We start from the raw sequence: 16,619 nt of genomic DNA, 5'->3' as shown, positions 1-16,619 counted from the left end.
TTCACCCAAAGATAATTACTGATTCTCTAACACATTCTCTTTTTTTTCTCCCACATACGTATGTATGTATGTATGTGTGTTTATACATACATGCAAACAATAACAAAAGCATATATACGCACACATTCACACACATGCACATACCCATACATGGTGGGCCAAAAGTCACACACAAAATAAGTTCAGTATGCTCTGGAATTGTCAAAGACATGCTTCAATTTTTCTAAAATTGAATAAAATAAATGAAATAATGATGCATGTACTTGTACATGATGAACAAAATTGATAATAATAATAATAATGTAATATACATAAAATGTCGAATGCTTTGGTGCATGACTTTTGGACCACCTTGTATATATTTATAATATATATTGTTTAGCATCTGTTTTTCTATGCTAGCATGGGCTAGATGAATTTGTTATTGTGGCAATCTGTTGTAGCCAGATATATTTCCTGACACTAAACAGTGTCTGCCCTTTGAGTAAGAGATCGCTTATTCCACATGGCTTTGAAGGCACTAAGTGAGTAGGTAATTCTTTGTCAGGAAAAATATAAGCAAGCAACAGAGCTAAACACACACACACACACATGTTAGTATGAAGGCTCATTTTTCAGTTTCTCTGCCAAATCTACTTACTAGGCTTTCATCAGCCTGGGACTTTACTAATCTCCGAAGTGCCATACAGTGTGACTGAACTCAAAACCACATAGTTGAGAAGTGAAAAGTGAACTTCTCTCTCTCTCTCTTTATATATATACACACACATACTTGTATATGGGAAAATATATATCCTGTTGCCTGTTGATGTTATATATACATATATGTATATATAATGCATCTTTTTTAATTTATTGATATAAACTCTAGTTTATCAATGCAAATATTTTCTGTTTATAAACATATACAGGTTTCTTGTACTTTTTAGTTATTATTACATATTCTTTTTCACTATATTTCAATTTACAGTTTTAAGATTATTGTGTATTTATATTATTTTAGAAGCAAGGTAGAGCTTGTGACTTCTTTTGGGATCTCTGAGACTCACAGAAGGTGGGGGGGGGGATATATCCGCCAACAGAAAGAAACCTGGCTCAAATGCTTGCAACAGAGTGCCAAGAAAGCACCAAAGGGCCATATGATGGTGTTAAATTGGGCAACAAGTTAGATATACTAGTCATGTAAGCCACAGCAGGATTAGAACTCAGAACAAATAGTCCAAGGTTTCTTAGAATATATATATATATATATATTATATATATATATATATATATATATATATATATATAGTTTGTGAAGGTGCATGGCTCAGTGGTTAGAGTGTCGGGCTCACAATCACGAGGTAGTGGGTTCGGTTCCTGGACTGGGCTGTGTATTGGGTTCTTGAGTAATATACTTTATTTCACACTAGCAGAGATAACTTAGCATTGCTCGGGATTAAAATGGCATAGTTTTTTTATTCTTTTATTTGTTTCAGTTATTTGATCATCCTTGGCACATAAGTAATGTGTGTGTAAATTTTGGAGAAAATTGGTTGAAAACTGTAGAAATGTATGAATATTATACACACACACACACACAGAGACATCCTTTGCTTTATATATATACTAGCAGTATCGCCCGGCGTTGCTCGGCGTTGTAAGGGAAATAACTATATAAGCATTTTTAGAGAGTTATATCCAAAAAATAGCAAAAAAATGCATTAAAAATTGAAAAAAAATTAAGGTAAATTTTCTTTTTAAATCGTTGACACATCGTAGATATTCTTAGAGAGTTACTTCCCTTATATAAAAGCGAAAAAAATGCATTAAAATGGAAAAATATGATGGTAAATCGTAGACTCATCGTAGACGCGTGCTAATACCCAGAAGGGCTCGATATGAATCACGACTATAAGATACCCGCTTTTGGTTAAACTGCACCGCAAAATGTGGGAGTAGTTACGAATATAAATCGAAGGGGACAGACACACAACTTCACTCTTATATAAAGATGCTTTTTTTTTTTTTCAGTCATAGAGTTAGATTTATGAAGGTCTTCAGTAGAAAATCCTTCGAATTCTGACTCGCTGCTTGATATAATGAAATTCGTATCCATTTTTTGTCAGAATTACAAATTTTGAAAGCACAATAGGAACAAATTTCGGAAAAAAATCTCCCATAATTCACGGAATTAAAATTACACTTCGATTTTTGTACAAAACTGTATTTGAAGTGTTTACGAAGTATAATACGTGTTTTCACGAATGTACTAAAGAGATTTACTCTGATATTCTCATTTAAATATGAATAGGTAAATTCGGGCGGTTTGGTAACGAAAGGGTTTATATAAGTATCGTCTGTTTATACATAAACACTGTTTCATACTTTCAGTTTAGTCTTCCTCAAATCACTCTGTCGCTAATTTACTCTCTTCCAAGAACATTTTCACTCACTCTTATCTGTTAGCTTCCCATACATTTTACTCATGTATCTATCAGCGTGATAGACAGAAACAAATATTACATCTAGTTTCACTTTATTCGTTACACAGTGTGTGTGTGCGTTTGCATGTGGTGTAAACCAGACTAAGAAAAGCATTTGACATACACACCAGAATGTGAGTTTTCTGTAAATTTTGCTTAATTGGAGTTTAAATTTTAAAAACTGGACCTGGCATGACCCGATGCATTCTACTCTTAAAAATGCTAGGTAAATTGTAATTGAAGAAATCCTATATTGTAGATTTCTATAACTCCCAAAGGGAGGCAGATAAAATCTGCCTTTTATAATAAGAGATATATATAGATTGCTCCAGTTCACTCCAGCTGTAGAAATGAGTTGCGTTGTCACTGATGCCAAGTTGGATCAGCCTTTGCCTTTCCCTTGGATAACATCAGTGGCATGGAGAGGAGAGGCTGATATGCATGGGTGACTGCTGGAGAGTAACTTTCTAGGTGCAATCCCATGGTCATTCATGACCAGAGGAAGTCTTTACTCTTTATATTCTGCCAGTCCTCTACAAGTACATACATACACCTATACATGTGTGTGTGGTTTTTCTTGTCAACAAATTATCTTGTCATTTCATGCCTTCAAAGCTGTGTGGAATAAAATTTTCTTTACTTGAAAAACTGATAAGGTTTAGCGTCAGGAAGTGCATCTAACTGTAAAATAATGCCCCAACTAACTTATTCGTCTAACCCATGAAAATATAGAAAATGAATGCAAAAATAGCTGAAATATACACATAGACACTTGTGTATGTGTGTGTGTATATTTACATATACTGTAAAAACCCATGTAATTTGTGATCCTGTGTAATTTACGCAGGTGATTTTCAGGATAAAAATTGTTAAAAAAAGCTTCTACTCATGTAAAATTTGCATGCAAAAGTTTTCAGAATTGCTGATATGGTCAGAGGGAAAAGATTTTCAATTTAGCTGTATTTCACTTACTTATGATTAGATTTTATTAAATTTTCCTAAAATAAAAATAATTTCTGTTTAACAGATATCACATTAAAAGCTATTAAATTATGAAGTAATTGTGTTGTTTATCATAAACTTTATTTTACATTTCTTACCCACAAGAGATTATGTCTGATCTTTAACATACTTCTGTGTCTTCTCAAATCATGATCACAAGAAAAGTTGTTGATAATTCTTATCAACAAAAACAGAGCTGATAAATATGCACAAGTGTTGCAAAATAAGTTTAATTACCAATAAACATCATCTTGGACAATACTCAGTCGACAGAGGAAGGTGACCGATCAAACTGATTATGTAAACAGACTTATGATTGGTCTGAAAGTGTCTTCTCTCAAGCTCTGATTTTCTGCCTATTCTTGTCAGAACCTTTGATACAGAGTATCAAAATTTTAACCCCTTTCACACTTATAAAATGTCAAGCAAACTTAAAAATTTGTCATAACTGTTTTAGCTGGGAAACCAACTGACAGTTTGGTAACCCGCTAAAATAAACATTAAAAATCAAAAGAGGAAAACAAACAGCTTTGTAAGTTTAACTCAGTGTTTATTGAACAAGAGAGGTGAAAATTTAAGAAGTGACTTGTTAGAATATACATGTCTGTGAGGAGACATAAACAAAAATAGCAGAAATCTACTATACCAAAAGAACTGCTAATACATACATTACAAAAGTTCAACATGAATGTGAAATGACATTAAACATCATATAAGGTAAATGAAAGTTTCTGTAGGAACTCTAAGTCATGTTCACTTATTATGATGTTGTTGTTGGTGTTAGATGCAGTAAGAGCTGGTAGCAGCGATGAATTTAATTGTTCTAATGTGGAGAAAGCGAGCAATAGCTTCCTGGAGGAAAATGCAAGCTAGACTTCTTCAGTGGACAAAAACTAATCTATTTAAAGAAATTCTTGGACTCCATTACAATAGATAGAAATTCCAAGCAATGTAAAATATGGCCCAGAGCATGATTACCAGCATGAACATCAAACTTCAAAAAGTAGTTGACCATTTAATGGTTTTAGTAAATTTATACAGAAAAAGTAAGCATTATACTGTCCAGCATAAATAAAAGTCAACCTCATTATATTTTTTTGTAAAAACCTATTCTGACATTAAATGAGTCAACTTCCAGTATGCATATTTACATTTGTACGTCATTTTTCAACAAATAAAATTTCTAAAAAGCTCCTTGAAACAATCTTCTTATGTAATTTACACACCCGCTAAAGTTTGCTTTTGTTTTTGTGAAAAGAAGTTTGTAAATTACATGGGTTTTATGATATATGTATATACATGTGTGTATGTGTGAACACATGTCAAATCCTGATATTTTAAGAGACCCATCCAAAATTCCTGACGAAATAAATATTCTTCACTTTTGATAGGGTAAATATATATTGTGCTTGTTTTGTGTTATTTCTCTCTACTTTGGACTCTTGTTTCCTCACAAATATGCAGAATGTTTTTCAGTGGGGGTAAAATGTTTGATATGATGTTACTTTCTTGCAGAGGTTTTCTTTCGAGTTCAGCACTACAGCAATCAAGTTTTTTAAAATTTTGTATTTCTGTTCACAATTCTTCCTGCTATTCATAATCATAATACGTGAATGTGTTTGCTGATAGCTTTAAGATGTTACTATATGGATAGGTGCTAGAATCTTAGGCACTTCATTGGAGATAGTTGACAATGGGAGTATCTATCCATGTAAACTATTGGTCTTCCCATAAATGATGTGGTTTTCTTATACTTCTTTTATTTTTCAAAATTAAGTTAAATAAATCTCTTTTTTAATCTAAAATATACCCTCCTTCGTTTTCTACAATGCTCTTCCATCTACCTGGTAGACTTGCAAAGCCACTCTTTCAAAATTTACTTGTCTGTGATGAAAAATATTCCTCCAGTACTATTCTGACCTCATCTACAGAATTCATATTTTTTCTGTCCAAATGGTTTTGAAGACTGCAGAATGAATGATAATCAGATGGTGCATAGGGCATCATTTCCCATTCAAACTGCTGCAGCCTTTGGAATGTTATCCTCAGTGTATGTGGCCGAGCATTATCCTGATGGAAGAACACCTTTTGTCTTGAAACCAAAAATGGTTATTTTTCTTCTAGCACTGACTTAAGTTACTCAAGCTGCTTGCATTACATCTCCTTTGTTATCATTTGGTTTGGGTTTAAAAGTTCAAAGTGGACTAAACCTTTCATATCCCACCAAACAGATAACAACACCCTACATGGGTGAAATCCTTCTTTAGCCTGAGGTGCTGGTGTTTCTCCTTTCCCTACCTACTGTCTTCGGCGCTTGACATTTTTATAGAGAACCCATTCCTCATCGGTCCAAAAAAGGTTCATTCGTGAGATGTGACAACAAAGAAGAGTACACATTCACTCTCTGCACATGATTAGACTTGGAAAGTTTGTGAGGGGAACCCATTGACCCAATATGCTAAGTTTTTTGATGGCATGCAGGTGACCAAATTCAATCTTCTCTGCTAGTTCCTCAACAGTTACGATGGCATTTTGTTCCATCAGGGTTTGCAGGATGTCCTTGTCAAGCTTTACAGATCTTCCAGGATGTGGCTTGTCTTCTAGGCCATAGTTTCCAGCTCAGAATTTCTGGTACTACCATTGACACTGGCTTATGCTTATTGTCCGACCCCCATATACTGCATTGATATTCCTTGCACTTTCTGTTGCTTTGTTGCCTTTATTGAACTCATAAAGCTGAATATGCTCCTTTGTCACTTCCATTATAGCTTTGAAAAAATAACTGTTAAAATTGAACTGCACTCTTCAAAACTTGCACTAAGAATAAGCATAAGGTAAATTTACTACCTGCTTTTAGCTCATGTAATTAAAATAAACTGCATTATTTATGGGATGAACCAATATATGTAATTAATGTGTATGTGTGTTTATTTACATGTATAGTCTGTAGTGACGTCATGTTCCAGTGTGCGCACACGCAACGTCATTCTTCAGTGTGCGTGTGCGGAACGTCACCTTTGTAGTGACGTCATATTCCAGTGTGCGCACACGCAACGTCATTCTTCAGTGTGCGTGTGCAGAACGTCCTTCTTCAGTGTGCGTGTGCAGGGTTGGAACCTTCTGGAAAGGCATAAGGAAGTTCCCTCATGCACATGCGCTAGAGACTGAAGATTAAATTCTATAGCGTTCCTTAATAGCGTCGGGGACTTGAGACATGGCTGCAGAAGAGAAAGGACGTATTTTCATACGTGTGATCAGCATATTCTCCTGTCCCAGACGCTTAGGATTTAACCTGTTCTATTAATGCTGAATTGTTGTAAGAATGGATACCAGTATACCATCGTGTTTCATTGTTGAATAAGAGAATAAAGAATTGTATATATTTCTAAACTTGCGTTTCGTTCCTGACTGATAGTTTCTAGAAACAAAAAGAAAGGAAATTGTGTTGCACCCAAGTTGTACCCCAAAAGTGTAAAGAAGCAACCAGTTCCCTTTACAGTGGTGACCCCGAGTTCTGGTCATAGACCATAGAACACTTAACAGAAATCTAGTTTCTACCAACAGTTATAAAAGGAGCCTCTCTTATTTTCCGCAATAATGACGACGCTAACATACAGCAGCAACACAGGACATTTACACCATGGACGCCTTCATCTCAACGATGCCTTTCTCTGCCGTCGTCATCACCATCGTCGTCCTTCAACTTCACGTCGTCTCCATCTTCGTCGCCAGCAACACTAATATGTACTTTACTACGAACTGAGCAGCCATGTGTCTCAAGTCCACCACTGTCGCCTTCACCACCGTCGACCTCAACGATATGTACACAGCAACTCGCTGAAGTTTAGCTTACACGCTGTTCGTGTATACACACCAAGATTAACAGCACAGCATTGAAGCCACAACCGCTACATGACATGTGTTCAACCGGCATCTGCATTTGTGATCCCAACATCCTGTTACAGAACGAACTGCTATTTTGTACTTAACTACTAACTGGTAAATTAACTCCATCTTGTCTGAAATACCCTAAGAGACTTTTACTATGCGCTGTATTTTGATTTGCCCTCATACACCTTGTTTGTACTTCTGTCGCACACACGAACACACATAGTTAATACACACACTAATGCTATCTCTGTCACATTCATACGCCACACATGCCTTTCTCGCTTGTTTTCCATGCTCAATGTGCCCTTGTAGACACAACTCATCTCTGTAAGACCCTAGGTCGGTCACGCATACATAGAGAAAGTTGTTTGTCCCTTACAACGCGCCAGCATGCCACACTTTTGTTCCTGCACGACCGAGGCATATAATAGCTCAAGCACTGGCTGGCAGCCTCAGCCTTACTGCATTAATCACTGGCATATTCAATACTGTACACTGTATTTCAGCCTAGCAAGCCCTATTGCACTCATGACCTCTGTTCTGCACGTGTACTCCCTTGTTTTGCAACACGTCTGCGTCAGCTCAATTCTTCTCCCGACTCAAAGAACGTCGGATGTTCACATGCACTGCGCTCATGTTTAGGCATAATTTCCCCCTGTTAGACCCCTGTTGGTCACGTAATTAACAGAGAAAATTATCTGTCTCGCGCATCACTCCAGCATGCTTACACTGTCGCCCTTGCTAACCTTACTCTTTCAGCTGAAGCACTGTCTGCCTTTGAGTTACTAGTGATCTATCTGTCAATTCAGCAGAAGGCTCTATTCTTTGTGATGTATCCACCGGTTCTCCTAGACCGTTAGTACCTGAGAAACATCAACGTTCTGTTTTTGATGCTCTTCCTTCATTGTCACATCCGGGTTTCTCTGCCACAGTTCTTCTGGCCCAAGAGGTAATCGAACGTCGCATATTGGCCCAATATGCGACGATCGATTACCTCTTGGGCACGCTCTTGTTTAAAGTGCCAGAGTGCTAAAGTCCATAGACATGTTCGTGCTCCACTTGGACAATTTTCTTCTCCTGAGGCCCTTTTTCGCCATGTCCACCTTGATTTGGTTGGACCATGGCCTGTGAGTAACGGGTTCTCATATATATTTAACTTGTATCGATCGTTCCTCACGTTGGCCGGAAGCTATTCCTATTCACACATGCACCTTTGACAACACCACCATTCACACATGCACCTTTGACAACACCACCATTTACACATGCACCTTTATCAACACCAACATCGGCAACACCACCTTCGTCGTCGCAGCCTGCCTCGAACAAACCTTACGTTACGAGGTTAGGCAGAACTGTTCACTTGCCGAAGAAACTTTCAAAGACGATTTATATTTAACATTCTCAATTGACTTCCCAGTGACAGTTACGATACAAATTGAACTTTGTTCATTTGAGTATTATTTTTTCTTTTCCTTTGCTGCATGCTTGTTTATATTATGGATTTTTTTTTGTTTTAATTTGTCATATTGTGTGCCATTTTGGTGATTTTGTATCCACCTTATATTCTGAAGCCACTACAAGGAATTTTGTTTTGTGCTTCCGCACTCGAGGGGGAGCCTTTGTAGTGACGTCATGTTCCAGTGTGCGCACACGCAACGTCATTCTTCAGTGTGCGTGTGCGGAACGTCACCTTTGTAGTGACATCATATTCCAGTGTGCGCACACGCAACGTCATTCTTCAGTGTGCGTGTGCGGAACGTCCTTCTTCAGTGTGCGTGTGCGGGGTTGGAACCTTCTGGAAAGGCATAAGGAAGTTCCCTCATGCACATGCGCTAGAGACTGAAGAATAAATTCTATAGCGTTCCTTAATAGCGTCGGGGACTTGAGACACGGCTACAGAAGAGAAAGGACGTATTTTCATACGTGTGATCAGCATATTCTCCTGTCCCAGATGCTTAGGATTTAACCTGTTCTATTAATGCCGAATTGTTGTAAGAATGGATACCAGTATACCATCGTGTTTCATTGTTGAATAAGAGAATAAAGAATTGTATATATTTCTAAACTTGCGTTTCGTTCCTGACTGGTAGTTTCTAGAAACAAAAAGAAAGGAAATTGTGTTGCACCCAAGTTGCACCCCAAAAGTGTAAAGAAGCAACCAGTTCCCTTTACAAGTCTATTGTTCTGTTTCATTGGGAAAATTTATCATTTTTATTAGTGTTACTGTTTTCTTTATTATTAACATCATCATCTTTGTCTTTGCATTCTTGTATTACACACTTCTACCATCCACAGACTTAAAGCTTCTTTCTTAGTTGACATTAGTTACTATCTGTCACCACTAGGTGGTAGCCAGCCTAGCTACAGGATGCCTGTAACACTTGTTCTTTACCATCAGGGTTATCTTTGGTAATTTTGTTGCAGTTTACCATTATCACCCCCTTCTACCTTACATTTTACATTACTTTACAAAGTAAAATTGTATATAATATGCCCATCTCTTCAAATTAATAGTGTCTTCCAAATTTCATGTTCTTTCAATAGTTATCAAGTCTGTTCTTGAACTGTTTGCTTTTCTTCAACCTAACAACCTTCCTTCCCTACTGATTCCAGTTTCTGTGAAACCTGTTTGTGACAGTTTGATGTCTTGTTAACTTGTTTCACTGCTTTACTAATTTAATAACACTCAGCTCCTTCATTTCTGTCTCTTCTATCACCTGATTTAGTGTACTAATGAGGTCTGTTATCTCACATTCATTTCAAGTTCAGATAGCTGCTACAGGTGTAAATTATCAGCATCATATCATCTTCATACTTATGATGATCATCATCATTTTATATGTTCTTCTATTGTGGTAAGAGATGGTGAGCTCTACTGTACAACATATTGCTACTTCCATCAGTCTTTTATCATGTCTAAAAGACCTGACTTCCTCAAGTCTTATCTTACCACTTCTTATGCTATTTTTCATAAGCTTTTAGTGACAGGACTCAAATGATTAATTTTTCAACCTAACTCAGCTCATTTTCCTTAACATCATGTTTTCATACCAGCCCAGTCACCAATATCAACTACTGTCTTTAATACCCAACTTTATTGCTACTTCACTTTTCATATAGGTTATTTTATATTCAACAAATTTCCTTGCCAGCCATTTCAGATCTGCATTCACTTCCAATGTTTTACTAACATATTTCTTCACACTTTCTAGCACACATCTCATATGCTCAGCCTTTCACACATACAAAGAAATGAATTTTTATCAACAGAGGCACAGATGTGGCTGTGTGGTAAGGAGCTTGTTTCTCCACATGGTTCCTGGTTCAGTCCCACTACGTGGCACTTTGGGCAAGTGTCTTTTACTGTAGCCTCAGGCTGACTAAAGCCTTGTAAGTGGATTTGGTAGACAGAAACTGAAAGAAGCCCATCGTGCATGTGTGTGTGTGCGTGTGTGTGCGTGTGTGTGTGTGTCTGTGAGAGAAAGAGAATGAGTATGTGTTTGTCCTTCATTATGGTATAACAACCAATGTTGGTGTACTGATGTCTCTATAACTTAGCAGTTTGGCAAAAGAGTCCAATAGTATAAGTACCAGGCTTAAAAAAAAAGTACTGAGGATTGATTCATTTGGCTAAAAATTCTTCAAGGCAGTGCCCCAGCATAGCCACTGTCTAATGACTGAAATAAGTAAGAGATAAGAAAAGAGGAAATGGGACCCTTTCAACTTTTATCTCTTCCTTATTCTAGTAATTATGCCTTTTTAAAAAAAAATTACTGCAGCCAACTCTGGTATTAATTAGATCACCTGCATAAGAGAATCTATTTACTGTGTATTCTGAGATGTCTCAGCAGATCATAGTCCTTACTTCATGAGTGCTGCTACAGCTGACTACTGTTGAACAATTGAAAATAATAACAATGCTTGATGTCACATGGTGGCTGTTGCACACAATTGTTACGTGTATGTGAGTTTGTATGCAGATGTGTAGGGGTCTCAGTAATAAATATATGTTCAGTGTAATTCTTCTATAGTTGCACTAATGTTGCATCCTGTGACCCTAAGTAATTGTGTTTCAATGAAATATGTTTGCTGCTGGTCTTGTTTGTTTAGTCTTTTCAGTTCACAGTGACTGAGTAGACAAGGAATTGTACTACCTACTCTTTGATGATGAGTTCCATTCCACTGCTGGTATTTCAATGAGTTTTTAAGAATACACACACGCGACTGCCTTCCATAGAGTTTCTTTTTAACAATTTCATTCAGAAGGCATTTGTCAGCCCAAGGCTACAATAAAAGATATTTGCCCAAAGTGACACGCAGTACAATACAACTCAATGACCTTGTTATGAAGCATATTCTGTATCCAGACAGCCATGCTGTCAGCTATGTGCCTAGCAAGAATAACTTCAGCAGTTTTAATATCAGAAAAACAACCAATCTCCAATGATAAGGAAATAGCAACACAGTAATTTGCTAGTTTATTAACATAAATAATAAAAATAACTCTTAAGATATTGTCGAATTCTATCCTTCTAAATACCCTACTCCTTAATCTCTTAGAACTTGCTTAGATATATAACATTATAAATATATATATATTTTTTTGTCCTTACAACACCTTTTTGATCTCCATGTGTCTAACACACGTGGACATGCCTACAAAGTCAGAAAACAACACAGCTCCCATGACTTTCGGTAACATTTTTTCACGCTCAGAGTTGCTGAAGCATGGAATAAACTGCCTGCGTCAGTTGTTGACTGCCATGACACTGCATCCTTTAAGGCCCTCATGCTTTCCGAAATCCGCCGAAACTACACCTGATTATATATACACTTTAGATGAGTTGTAGTGCACCTGAGCACTGTACACAATTATTATTATTATTATTATTTATACACACTAGATGATGATGATGTTTGCTATACAGTTATCCCTCACCATATCGTGGTCCACCTATTGCAGTTTATCATTTAAGCTTACATTGATTCCTCCATGGTGTTTTGCATTTATAATAAAATAAATATATATAAATTATAAAGACAATACAAAAAAATACAGTATAGTACTGTTTCTATTTTGTGGATTTTCACCTATGGTAGTGGCGGTGGGGGATTGGGAAGTAACACTCGCAATAGTCGAGGGATTACTGTACATGTTAGGAAATCTCTGGATTTATATATATATATATATATATATATATATATATATATATATATATATATATATACACAAGAAGCATGAAAACAGGGAAAGCCCCAGGCCCATCAGGAATTACTGCAGAGATGCTCAAAATATCTGGTGGTGTCGGCTATAGCTTAGTCACCCGTATAGTTAACCAGGTGATACACGAGGGGGTCATACCCAATGACTGGTGTAGCAGCATAATAGTCAACTGCTACAAAGGTAAAGGCGATGCCCTAGAGACAAATAACTACAGGGGCATCAAGCTGCTGGATCAGGTAATGAAGGTTACGGAGAGGGTTATAGCCCAACTAATTAGAGAGAGAGTTAGCTTAGATGATATGCAGTTTGGGTTCGTGCCAGGGAAAAGTACTACTGATGCTATATTCCTGGTAAGACAGCTGCAGGAGAAATACCTAGCCAAAGATAAGCCCTTGTATCTGGCTTTTGTTGACTTGGAGAAAGCCTTTGACAGGGTCCCCCGATCCCTTATCTGGTGGTCAATGAGGAAACTAGGGATAGAAGAATGGTTGGTGAGAGCTGTGCAAGCCATGTACAGAGACGCTGCTAGTAAGGTGAGGGTTGGCAACGAGTACAGTGAAGAATTCTGGGTAGAGGTTGGGGTCCACCAAGGTTCAGTCCTCAGTCCCCTCCTATTTATCATAGTCCTCCAGGCAATAACGGAGGAATTCAAGACAGGTTGCCCCTGGGAGCTCCTCTATGCTGATGACCTTGCTCTAATTGCTGAGTCACTATCAGAACTGGAGGAGAAGTTTCAGGTGTGGAAACAAGGATTAGAATCGAAGGGCCTTAGAATCAACCTAGCCAAAACCAAAGTCCTAATAAGTAGGAAGGTAGATCAATCACATACGCCTTCAGGTAGATGGCCCTGCTCGATCTGTAAAAAAGGTGTAGGTAGAAACTCTATAAGATGCACCAAGTGTAAGCTATGGACACATAAGAGGTGCAGCAATGTCAAAGGAAGGCTAACTAGGAAAATAGTTTTTGTCTGTGGCAAATGCTCAGGAGCAATAAACACTGGAAATGTGCAGAGACCAACTTCTGCCACGTTCCAGGGAGACAAACTAGAAGTAGTTGATACCAACTTCTGCCACGTTCCAGGGAGACAAACTAGAAGTAGTTGATAGCTTCCGCTACCTAGGAGACCAAGTCAGTAGCGGGGCTGGGTGTGCTGAAAGTGTAACTGCTAGAGTAAGAATAGCCTGGGCAAAGTTTAGAGAGCTCTTACCCCTGCTGGTGACAAAAGGCCTCTCGCTCAGAGTAAAAGGCAGACTGTATGATGCATGTGTACGTACAGCCATGCTACATGGTAGTGAAACATGGACCGTGACTGCTGAGGATATGCGTAAGCTCGCAAGAAATGAAGCCAGTATGCTCCGATGGATGTGTAATGTCAGTGTTCATAATCGTCAGAGTGTAAGTTCCTTGAGAGAAAAGTTGAACCTAAGAAGCGTCAGTTGTGGTGTGCAAGAGAGACGTCTGCGCTGGTATGGTCATGTGACGAGAAAGGCTGAAGATAGTTGTGTGCAAAAGTGCTACACCCTAGCAGTTGAGGGAACCTGTGGAAGAGGTAGACCCAGGAAAACCTGGGACGAGGTGGTGAAGCACGACCTTCGAACTTTAGGTCTCACTAAGGAAATGTCTAGAGACCGAGACCTATGGAAGTATGCTGTGCGTGAGAAGACCCGGCAAGACTAGTCAGGCCATAACCCGTGGCCCCTACCTGGGACATAGTCAGTCCTCCTGTGCATACCTTCCTTCTTGTGACACTTATGAAGACCTGTTGAGGCAAGTGAAAATCAAATCAAAACAAATCAAAATAGATGAACATCAGTGGAATTGTATTCTTTGTGGTACCAGTGCCGGTGGCACACAAGAAAACCACCCAAACGTGGCCGTAGCCAGTACCGCATCGACTGGCCTCCGTGCTGTGGGCACAACAAACACCATCCGATCGTGGCCGTTCGCCAGCCTCATCTGGCACCTGTGTCGGTGGCACATAAAGACACCATCCGAAGACCCGGCGACGTAGTCAGTCCACCTGTGCATACCTTCCCTCTTATGATACTTGTGAAGACCTGTTGAGGCAAGTGTGTGACACTTGTGAAGACCTGTTGAGGCAGAGGCAAGTGTGTGACACTTGTGGAGACCTGTTGAGGCAAGTGTGTGACACTTGTGAAGACCTGTTGAGGCAAGTGAAAATCAAACCAAATCAAAATAGATGAACATCAATGGAATTTGTATCTTTGTGGTTCCAGTACCGGTGGCACACAAGAAAACCATCCGAACGTGGCCGTAGCCAGTACCGCATCGACTGGCCTCCGTGCTGTGGGCACAACAAACACCATCTGATCGTGGCCGTTCGCCAGCCTCATCTGGCACCTGTGTCGGTGGCACATAAAAACACCATCCGAAGACCTGGCGACGTAGTCAGTCCACCTGTGCATACCTTCCTACTTATGACACTTGTGAAGACCTGTTGAGGCAAGTGTGTGACACCTACTTATGACACTTGTGAAGACCTGTTGAGGCAAGTGTGTGACACTTGTGTAGACCTGTTGAGGCAACTGAAAATCAAATCAAATCAAATCAAACCAAATCAAAATAGATGAACATCAATGGAATTTGTATCTTTGTGGTACCAGTACCGTTGGCACACAAGAAAACCATCCGAACGTGGCCGTAGCCAGTACCGCATCGACTGGCCTCTGTGACGTGGGCACATAACAAACACCATCCGATCGTGGCCGTTCGCCAGCCTCATCTGGCACCTGTGTCAGTGGCACATAAAAACACCAACCGAAGACCCGGCAAGACTAGTCAGGCCATAACCCGTGGCCCCTACTTGGGACGTAGTCAGTCCACCTGTGCATACCTTCCTTCCTTCCTGTGACACTTGTGAAGACCTGTTGAGGCAAGTGAATATCAAATCAAATCAAATCAAAATAGATGAACATCAATGGAATTTGTATCTTTGTGGTACCAGTGCCGGTGGCACACAAGAAAACCATCCGAACGTGGCCGTAGCCAGTACCGCATCGACTGGCCTCCGTGCTGTGGGCACGTAACAAACACCATCCGATCGTGGCCGTTCGCCAGCCTCATCTGGCACCTGTGTCGGTGGCACATAAAAACACCATCCGAAGACCCGGCAAGACTAGTCAGGCCATAACCCGTGGCCCCTACCTGGGACGTAGTCAGTCCACCTGTGCATACCTTCCTTCTTGTGACACTTGTGAAGACCTGTTGAGGCAAGTGAAAATCAAATCAAAACAAATCAAAATAGATGAACATCAATGGAATTTGTATCTTTGTGGTACCAGTGCCGGTGGCACACAAGAAAACCATCCGAACGTGGCCGTAGCCAGTACCGCATAGACTGGCCTCCGTGCTTTGGGGACGTAACAAACACCATCCGATCGTGGCCGTCCGCCAGCCTCATCTGGCACCTGTGTCGGTGGCACATAAAAACACCATCCGAGCGTGGCCGTCTGCCAGCCTCGTCTGGCACCTGTGTCGGTGGCACATAAAAACACCATCCGAGCGTGGCCGTTCGCCAGCCTCGTCTGGCACCTGTGTCGGTGGCACATAAAAACACCATCCGAGCGTGGCCGTTCGCCAGCCTCGTCTGGCACCTGTGTCGGTGGCACATAAAATCACCCACTACACTCTCGGAGTGGTTGGCGTTAGGAAGGGCATCCAGCTGTAGAAACACTGCCAGATCTGACTGGCCTGGTGCAGCCTTCGGGCTCCCCAGACCCCAGTTGAACCGTCCAACCCATGCTAGCATGGAAAACGGACGCTAAATGATGATGATGATGATGATGATGATTGCTCAGTCAAGAAGTGATGTCCAACAGGTACTCTGGATGTAAGTATGTGATTGTATGATAGTATTGAGATACATGATTACATAGTCTCATAGGACTGCATCGAGGTACTAAATAAGAAATTTACCTATATAGATTATGAGTTACAGAGATGATGAATAGGTTATACACCAATATGACATTACACTTTAGATACATTAAGAAAACCTTCTTAATACCTTCAGC

The 16,619-nt window shown here is 39.5% G+C and overlaps 2 protein-coding genes across 10 annotated transcripts in view; one reads left to right on the top strand and one right to left on the bottom strand.

Moving 5' to 3' along the window:
* LOC115217296 (formin-2) overlaps positions 1 to 16,619 on the top strand; it is a 160,060-nt gene that overhangs the window by 34,720 nt on the left and 108,721 nt on the right. The gene's annotated exons all lie outside the window — the stretch shown is intronic.
* Positions 1 to 16,619, bottom strand: part of LOC115217412 (serine-rich adhesin for platelets) — a 137,981-nt gene that overhangs the window by 96,251 nt on the left and 25,111 nt on the right. The window lies entirely within an intron of this gene.

Source organism: Octopus sinensis, linkage group LG11, assembly GCF_006345805.1.
Source record: "Octopus sinensis linkage group LG11, ASM634580v1, whole genome shotgun sequence".
In the NCBI taxonomy this organism is placed as follows: domain Eukaryota; kingdom Metazoa; phylum Mollusca; class Cephalopoda; order Octopoda; family Octopodidae; genus Octopus; species Octopus sinensis.
Note: the sequence above shows the minus strand (reverse complement) of the source record. Positions and strands in the feature narration are given on the sequence as shown.